General features: G+C 52.0%; 6 non-coding genes across 6 annotated transcripts; all 6 read right to left on the bottom strand.

Moving 5' to 3' along the window:
• Positions 1 to 1,253: 1,253 nt before the first annotated feature.
• On the bottom strand, positions 1,254 to 1,371 carry LOC124763382. The gene has a single exon (XR_007012667.1). It is a non-coding gene; the product is annotated as a 5S ribosomal RNA (ribosomal RNA).
• A 1,183-nt stretch (positions 1,372 to 2,554) lies between these two features.
• LOC124763379 lies at positions 2,555 to 2,673 on the bottom strand. The gene has a single exon (XR_007012664.1). It is a non-coding gene; the product is annotated as a 5S ribosomal RNA (ribosomal RNA).
• A 1,189-nt stretch (positions 2,674 to 3,862) lies between these two features.
• LOC124763378 lies at positions 3,863 to 3,981 on the bottom strand. Its single transcript, XR_007012663.1, has one exon. It is a non-coding gene; the product is annotated as a 5S ribosomal RNA (ribosomal RNA).
• A 1,182-nt stretch (positions 3,982 to 5,163) lies between these two features.
• LOC124763377 lies at positions 5,164 to 5,282 on the bottom strand. The gene has a single exon (XR_007012662.1). It is a non-coding gene; the product is annotated as a 5S ribosomal RNA (ribosomal RNA).
• A 1,181-nt stretch (positions 5,283 to 6,463) lies between these two features.
• LOC124763381 lies at positions 6,464 to 6,581 on the bottom strand. The gene has a single exon (XR_007012666.1). It is a non-coding gene; the product is annotated as a 5S ribosomal RNA (ribosomal RNA).
• A 1,184-nt stretch (positions 6,582 to 7,765) lies between these two features.
• On the bottom strand, positions 7,766 to 7,883 carry LOC124763380. The gene has a single exon (XR_007012665.1). It is a non-coding gene; the product is annotated as a 5S ribosomal RNA (ribosomal RNA).
• Between the last annotated feature and the right edge of the window lie 537 nt (positions 7,884 to 8,420).

Genomic DNA, 8,420 nt, shown 5'->3' with positions numbered 1-8,420 from the left:
CGGGCCCGATGTTGCTTAACTTCGGTGATCGGACGAGAACCGGTGTATTCAACATGGTATGGCGTTGGCGTCCTTATACTGTAGCCGCGCCACAGAAGAAGCGTTCGCCTCTTCTCCCAACACACGCAATCGCCGCTTTCCGTGGCACATTTGACGCAAAGCATGTCTTTCCACCTCGAAGGTGGCGCGGAGTGCGCGCTCGCCTCGGCGTCTCATAGGCGACTGCCGAACCAAGGTGAGGCGCACAACACAGCTGCTGGATGCACCGCCTGTCATTCGTTGGTGCGTGCGGCCTCCGACACTGGCTGGCGACGCACCTTGTTCCTGTCATCCGGCGCGGGGCTTGCGCGCGGTGTCCTGCTGGACCGACGGAAGCTTTCTCACCTGCCTGACGCGCGCCGCGCTTCCAGATATTTGCGTAATTTGCGCGGTGCATTCTCGCCTGTCGTGTCGCCTCCCCTTCCGTCCCGACTTGTCCCGACTTTGCTCGACTGCCGCTCGCTGCCGCTCGGGTCGCGGTCCATTTGACAGCACAAGCGCGAGAAACGTCTGGCGGGAGGACAAATGAATCAATTTATGATTACAAATCGAATTTGGAGCTGTACGCCGCTGCAGAACGATAGGCGCTATCGTATTTCGGAGCATACCGCCCGATTCGTACTGTTTTGTCGTTTTCAAAGACCTCCTGGCAAACTTGGTTAGCACATTCTCCTTCAAACTGAGTTAGTTGCTGCAGTTTCGTTTCTTACGGCCGTTTAAAATGCTTAAGGAAGTCTCTTTGTCACAACAGAAAGGTGGTATGGAAAGAGGGCTGGCAGGAGTAGCGACTAAAAAGCGAAAAATGAACACAGCCAGAGTTCCCAGGCGCTCACCCTTCCGAGTACTAACGTTGCTGCTTCACTTCGGTGATCGGACGAGAACAGAAGATTTTTCTTCTTCTTCTTCTTCTTCTTTTTTGTTTGTTTGTTTCTGTTTATTTACTTTGCGGAATTTAGCACCGCTACAAAACAGTAGGCCCTGACGTATTTCAAAACTCATCTGTCGATTCGTAGTGTGTTGTTATTTCCGAGGCGTTCTAGCAATCTTCTTTCGCGCATTCTTGCTCAAACTGAGTCCATTACTGCAATTTCGTATCTTACGTCTGATACAGTGGTTTAAAATGCTTGTGGAAGCATCTTTGTCAACACCTGAAAGTTAGTATGAAAAGAGGACTGGCAGGTGCAGCGACGTAAAAAATGAAAAAAATGAGATAGAGCCAACAGCACCCGGTGTTCCCAGGCGGTCACCCATCAAGTACTAACCGGGCCCGATGTTGCTTAACTTCGGTGATCGGACGAGAACCGGTGTATTCAACATGGTATGGCCGTTGGCGTCCTTATACTGTAGCCGCGCCACAGAAGAAGCGTTCGCCTCTTCTCCCAACACACGCAATCGCCGCTTTCCGTGGCACATTTGACGCAAAGCATGTCTTTCCACCTCGAAGGTGGCGCGGAGTGCGCGCTCGCCTCGGCGTCTCATAGGCGACTGCCGAACCAAGGTGAGGCGCACAACACAGCTGCTGGATGCACCGCCTGTCATTCGTTTGGTGCGTGCGGCCTCCGACACTGGCTGGCGACGCACCTTGTTCCTGTCATCCGGCGCGGGGGCTTGCGCGCGGTGTCCTGCTGGACCGACGGAAGCTTTCTCACCTGCCTGACGCGCGCCGCGCTTCCAGATATTTGCGTAATTTGCGCGGTGCATTCTCGCCTGTCGTGTCGCCTCCCCTTCCGTCCCGACTTGTCCCGACTTTGCTCGACTGCCGCTCGCTGCCGCTCGGGTCGCGGTCCATTTGACAGCACAAGCGCGAGAAACGTCTGCGGGAGGACAAATGAATCAATTTATGATTACAAATCGAATTTGGAGCTGTACGCCGCTGCAGAACGATAGGCGCTATCGTATTTCGGAGCATACCGCCCGATTCGTACTGTTTTGTCGTTTTCAAAGACCTCCTGGCAAACTTGGTTAGCACATTCTCCTTCAAACTGAGTTAGTTGCTGCAGTTTCGTTTCTTACGGCCGTTTAAAATGCTTAAGGAAGTCTCTTTGTCACAACAGAAAGGTGGTATGGAAAGAGGGCTGGCAGGAGTAGCGACTAAAAAGCGAAAAATGAACACAGCCAGAGTTCCCAGGCGCTCACCCTTCCGAGTACTAACGTTGCTGCTTCACTTCGGTGATCGGACGAGAACAGAAGATTTTTCTTCTTCTTCTTCTTCTTCTTTTTGTTTGTTTGTTTCTGTTTATTTACTTTGCGGAATTTAGCACCGCTACAAAACAGTAGGCCCTGACGTATTTCAAAACTCATCTGTCGATTCGTAGTGTGTTGTTATTTCCGAGGCGTTCTAGCAATCTTCTTTCGCGCATTCTTGCTCAAACTGAGTCCATTACTGCAATTTCGTATCTTACGTCTGATACAGTGGTTTAAAATGCTTGTGGAAGCATCTTTGTCAACACCTGAAAGTTAGTATGAAAAGAGGACTGGCAGGTGCAGCGACGTAAAAATGAAAAAAATGAGATAGAGCCAACAGCACCCGGTGTTCCCAGGCGGTCACCCATCCAAGTACTAACCGGGCCCGATGTTGCTTAACTTCGGTGATCGGACGAGAACCGGTGTATTCAACATGGTATGGCCGTTGGCGTCCTTATACTGTAGCCGCGCCACAGAAGAAGCGTTCGCCTCTTCTCCCAACACACGCAATCGCCGCTTTCCGTGGCACATTTGACGCAAAGCATGTCTTTCCACCTCGAAGGTGGCGCGGAGTGCGCGCTCGCCTCGGCGTCTCATAGGCGACTGCCGAACCAAGGTGAGGCGCACAACACAGCTGCTGGATGCACCGCCTGTCATTCGTTGGTGCGTGCGGCCTCCGACACTGGCTGGCGACGCACCTTGTTCCTGTCATCCGGCGCGGGGCTTGCGCGCGGTGTCCTGCTGGACCGACGGAAGCTTTCTCACCTGCCTGACGCGCGCCGCGCTTCCAGATATTTGCGTTGCGTAATTTGCGCGGTGCATTCTCGCCTGTCGTGTCGCCTCCCCTTCCGTCCCGACTTGTCCCGACTTTGCTCGACTGCCGCTCGCTGCCGCTCGGGTCGCGGTCCATTTGACAGCACAAGCGCGAGAAACGTCTGCGGAGGACAAATGAATCAATTTATGATTACAAATCGAATTTGGAGCTGTACGCCGCTGCAGAACGATAGGCGCTATCGTATTTCGGAGCATACCGCCCGATTCGTACTGTTTTGTCGTTTTCAAAGACCTCCTGGCAAACTTGGTTAGCACATTCTCCTTCAAACTGAGTTAGTTGCTGCAGTTTCGTTTCTTACGGCCGTTTAAAATGCTTAAGGAAGTCTCTTTGTCACAACAGAAAGGTGGTATGGAAAGAGGGCTGGCAGGAGTAGCGACTAAAAAGCGAAAAATGAACACAGCCAGAGTTCCCAGGCGCTCACCCTTCCGAGTACTAACGTTGCTGCTTCACTTCGGTGATCGGACGAGAACAGAAGATTTTTCTTCTTCTTCTTCTTCTTCTTCTTTTTTGTTTGTTTGTTTCTGTTTATTTACTTTGCGGAATTTAGCACCGCTACAAAACAGTAGGCCCTGACGTATTTCAAAACTCATCTGTCGATTCGTAGTGTGTTGTTATTTCCGAGGCGTTCTAGCAATCTTCTTTCGCGCATTCTTGCTCAAACTGAGTCCATTACTGCAATTTCGTATCTTACGTCTGATACAGTGGTTTAAAATGCTTGTGGAAGCATCTTTGTCAACACCTGAAAGTTAGTATGAAAAGAGGACTGGCAGGTGCAGCGACGTAAAAATGAAAAAAATGAGATAGAGCCAACAGCACCCGGTGTTCCCAGGCGGTCACCCATCCAAGTACTAACCGGGCCCGATGTTGCTTAACTTCGGTGATCGGACGAGAACCGGTGTATTCAACATGGTATGGCCGTTGGCGTCCTTATACTGTAGCCGCGCCACAGAAGAAGCGTTCGCCTCTTCTCCCAACACACGCAATCGCCGCTTTCCGTGGCACATTTGACGCAAAGCATGTCTTTCCACCTCGAAGGTGCGCGGAGTGCGCGCTCGCCTCGGCGTCTCATAGGCGACTGCCGAACCAAGGTGAGGCGCACAACACAGCTGCTGGATGCACCGCCTGTCATTCGTTTGGTGCGTGCGGCCTCCGACACTGGCTGGCGACGCACCTTGTTCCTGTCATCCGGCGCGGGGCTTGCGCGCGGTGTCCTGCTGGACCGACGGAAGCTTTCTCACCTGCCTGACGCGCGCCGCGCTTCCAGATATTTGCGTAATTTGCGCGGTGCATTCTCGCCTGTCGTGTCGCCTCCCCTTCCGTCCCGACTTGTCCCGACTTTGCTCGACTGCCGCTCGCTGCCGCTCGGGTCGCGGTCCATTTGACAGCACAAGCGCGAGAAACGTCTGCGGGAGGGACAAATGAATCAATTTATGATTACAAATCGAATTTGGAGCTGTACGCCGCTGCAGAACGATAGGCGCTATCGTATTTCGGAGCATACCGCCCGATTCGTACTGTTTTGTCGTTTTCAAAGACCTCCTGGCAAACTTGGTTAGCACATTCTCCTTCAAACTGAGTTAGTTGCTGCAGTTTCGTTTCTTACGGCCGTTTAAAATGCTTAAGGAAGTCTCTTTGTCACAACAGAAAGGTGGTATGGAAAGAGGGCTGGCAGGAGTAGCGACTAAAAAGCGAAAAATGAACACAGCCAGAGTTCCCAGGCGCTCACCCTTCCGAGTACTAACGTTGCTGCTTCACTTCGGTGATCGGACGAGAACAGAAGATTTTTCTTCTTCTTCTTCTTCTTCTTTTTGTTTGTTTGTTTCTGTTTATTTACTTTGCGGAATTTAGCACCGCTACAAACAGTAGGCCCTGACGTATTTCAAAACTCATCTGTCGATTCGTAGTGTGTTGTTATTTCCGAGGCGTTCTAGCAATCTTCTTTCGCGCATTCTTGCTCAAACTGAGTCCATTACTGCAATTTCGTATCTTACGTCTGATACAGTGGTTTAAAATGCTTGTGGAAGCATCTTTGTCAACACCTGAAAGTTAGTATGAAAAGAGGACTGGCAGGTGCAGCGACGTAAAAATGAAAAAAAATGAGATAGAGCCAACAGCACCCGGTGTTCCCAGGCGGTCACCCATCCAAGTACTAACCGGGCCCGATGTTGCTTAACTTCGGTGATCGGACGAGAACCGGTGTATTCAACATGGTATGGCCGTTGGCGTCCTTATACTGTAGCCGCGCCACAGAAGAAGCGTTCGCCTCTTCTCCCAACACACGCAATCGCCGCTTTCCGTGGCACATTTGACGCAAAGCATGTCTTTCCACCTCGAAGGTGGCGCGGAGTGCGCGCTCGCCTCGGCGTCTCATAGGCGACTGCCGAACCAAGGTGAGGCGCACAACACAGCTGCTGGATGCACCGCCTGTCATTCGTTTGGTGCGTGCGGCCTCCGACACTGGCTGGCGACGCACCTTGTTCCTGTCATCCGGCGCGGGGCTTGCGCGCGGTGTCCTGCTGGACCGACGGAAGCTTTCTCACCTGCCTGACGCGCGCCGCGCTTCCAGATATTTGCGTAATTTGCGCGGTGCATTCTCGCCTGTCGTGTCGCCTCCCCTTCCGTCCCGACTTGTCCCGACTTTGCTCGACTGCCGCTCGCTGCCGCTCGGGTCGCGGTCCATTTGACAGCACAAGCGCGAGAAACGTCTGCGGGAGGACAAATGAATCAATTTATGATTACAAATCGAATTTGGAGCTGTACGCCGCTGCAGAACGATAGGCGCTATCGTATTTCGGAGCATACCGCCCGATTCGTACTGTTTTGTCGTTTTCAAAGACCTCCTGGCAAACTTGGTTAGCACATTCTCCTTCAAACTGAGTTAGTTGCTGCAGTTTCGTTTCTTACGGCCGTTTAAAATGCTTAAGGAAGTCTCTTTGTCACAACAGAAAGGTGGTATGGAAAGAGGGCTGGCAGGAGTAGCGACTAAAAAGCGAAAATGAACACAGCCAGAGTTCCCAGGCGCTCACCCTTCCGAGTACTAACGTTGCTGCTTCACTTCGGTGATCGGACGAGAACAGAAGATTTTTCTTCTTCTTCTTCTTCTTCTTTTTTGTTTGTTTGTTTCTGTTTATTTACTTTGCGGAATTTAGCACCGCTACAAAACAGTAGGCCCTGACGTATTTCAAAACTCATCTGTCGATTCGTAGTGTGTTGTTATTTCCGAGGCGTTCTAGCAATCTTCTTTCGCGCATTCTTGCTCAAACTGAGTCCATTACTGCAATTTCGTATCTTACGTCTGATACAGTGGTTTAAAATGCTTGTGGAAGCATCTTTGTCAACACCTGAAAGTTAGTATGAAAAGAGGACTGGCAGTGCAGCGACGTAAAAATGAAAAAAATGAGATAGAGCCAACAGCACCCGGTGTTCCCAGGCGGTCACCCATCAAGTACTAACCGGGCCCGATGTTGCTTAACTTCGGTGATCGGACGAGAACCGGTGTATTCAACATGGTATGGCCGTTGGCGTCCTTATACTGTAGCCGCGCCACAGAAGAAGCGTTCGCCTCTTCTCCCAACACACGCAATCGCCGCTTTCCGTGGCACATTTGACGCAAAGCATGTCTTTCCACCTCGAAGGTGGCGCGGAGTGCGCGCTCGCCTCGGCGTCTCATAGGCGACTGCCGAACCAAGGTGAGGCGCACAACACAGCTGCTCTGGATGCACCGCCTGTCATTCGTTGGTGCGTGCGGCCTCCGACACTGGCTGGCGACGCACCTTGTTCCTGTCATCCGGCGCGGGGCTTGCGCGCGGTGTCCTGCTGGACCGACGGAAGCTTTCTCACCTGCCTGACGCGCGCCGCGCTTCCAGATATTTGCGTAATTTGCGCGGTGCATTCTCGCCTGTCGTGTCGCCTCCCCTTCCGTCCCGACTTGTCCCGACTTTGCTCGACTGCCGCTCGCTGCCGCTCGGGTCGCGGTCCATTTGACAGCACAAGCGCGAGAAACGTCTGCGGGAGGACAAATGAATCAATTTATGATTACAAATCGAATTTGGAGCTGTACGCCGCTGCAGAACGATAGGCGCTATCGTATTTCGGAGCATACCGCCCGATTCGTACTGTTTTGTCGTTTTCAAAGACCTCCTGGCAAACTTGGTTAGCACATTCTCCTTCAAACTGAGTTAGTTGCTGCAGTTTCGTTTCTTACGGCCGTTTAAAATGCTTAAGGAAGTCTCTTTGTCACAACAGAAAGGTGGTATGGAAAGAGGGCTGGCAGGAGTAGCGACTAAAAAGCGAAAAATGAACACAGCCAGAGTTCCCAGGCGCTCACCCTTCCGAGTACTAACGTTGCTGCTTCACTTCGGTGATCGGACGAGAACAGAAGATTTTTCTTCTTCTTCTTCTTCTTCTTTTTTGTTTGTTTGTTTCTGTTTATTTACTTTGCGGAATTTAGCACCGCTACAAAACAGTAGGCCCTGACGTATTTCAAAACTCATCTGTCGATTCGTAGTGTGTTGTTATTTCCGAGGCGTTCTAGCAATCTTCTTTCGCGCATTCTTGCTCAAACTGAGTCCATTACTGCAATTTCGTATCTTACGTCTGATACAGTGGTTTAAAATGCTTGTGGAAGCATCTTTGTCAACACCTGAAAGTTAGTATGAAAAGAGGACTGGCAGGTGCAGCGACGTAAAAATGAAAAAAATGAGATAGAGCCAACAGCACCCGGTGTTCCCAGGCGGTCACCCATCCAAGTACTAACCGGCCCGATGTTGCTTAACTTCGGTGATCGGACGAGAACCGGTGTATTCAACATGGTATGGCCGTTGGCGTCCTTATACTGTAGCCGCGCCACAGAAGAAGCGTTCGCCTCTTCTCCCAACACACGCAATCGCCGCTTTCCGTGGCACATTTGACGCAAAGCATGTCTTTCCACCTCGAAGGTGGCGCGGAGTGCGCGCTCGCCTCGGCGTCTCATAGGCCGACTGCCGAACCAAGGTGAGGCGCACAACACAGCTGCTGGATGCACCGCCTGTCATTCGTTTGGTGCGTGCGGCCTCCGACACTGGCTGGCGACGCACCTTGTTCCTGTCATCCGGCGCGGGGCTTGCGCGCGGTGTCCTGCTGGACCGACGGAAGCTTTCTCACCTGCCTGACGCGCGCCGCGCTTCCAGATATTTGCGTAATTTGCGCGGTGCATTCTCGCCTGTCGTGTCGCCTCCCCTTCCGTCCCGACTTGTCCCGACTTTGCTCGACTGCCGCTCGCTGCCGCTCGGGTCGCGGTCCATTTGACAGCACAAGCGCGAGAAACGTCTGCGGGAGGACAAATGAATCAATTTATGATTACAAATCGAATTTGGAGCTGTAC

This window comes from Schistocerca piceifrons, unplaced genomic scaffold (assembly GCF_021461385.2).
Source record: "Schistocerca piceifrons isolate TAMUIC-IGC-003096 unplaced genomic scaffold, iqSchPice1.1 HiC_scaffold_618, whole genome shotgun sequence".
In the NCBI taxonomy this organism is placed as follows: domain Eukaryota; kingdom Metazoa; phylum Arthropoda; class Insecta; order Orthoptera; family Acrididae; genus Schistocerca; species Schistocerca piceifrons.
This window is presented reverse-complemented; position numbering and strand designations above follow the sequence as displayed.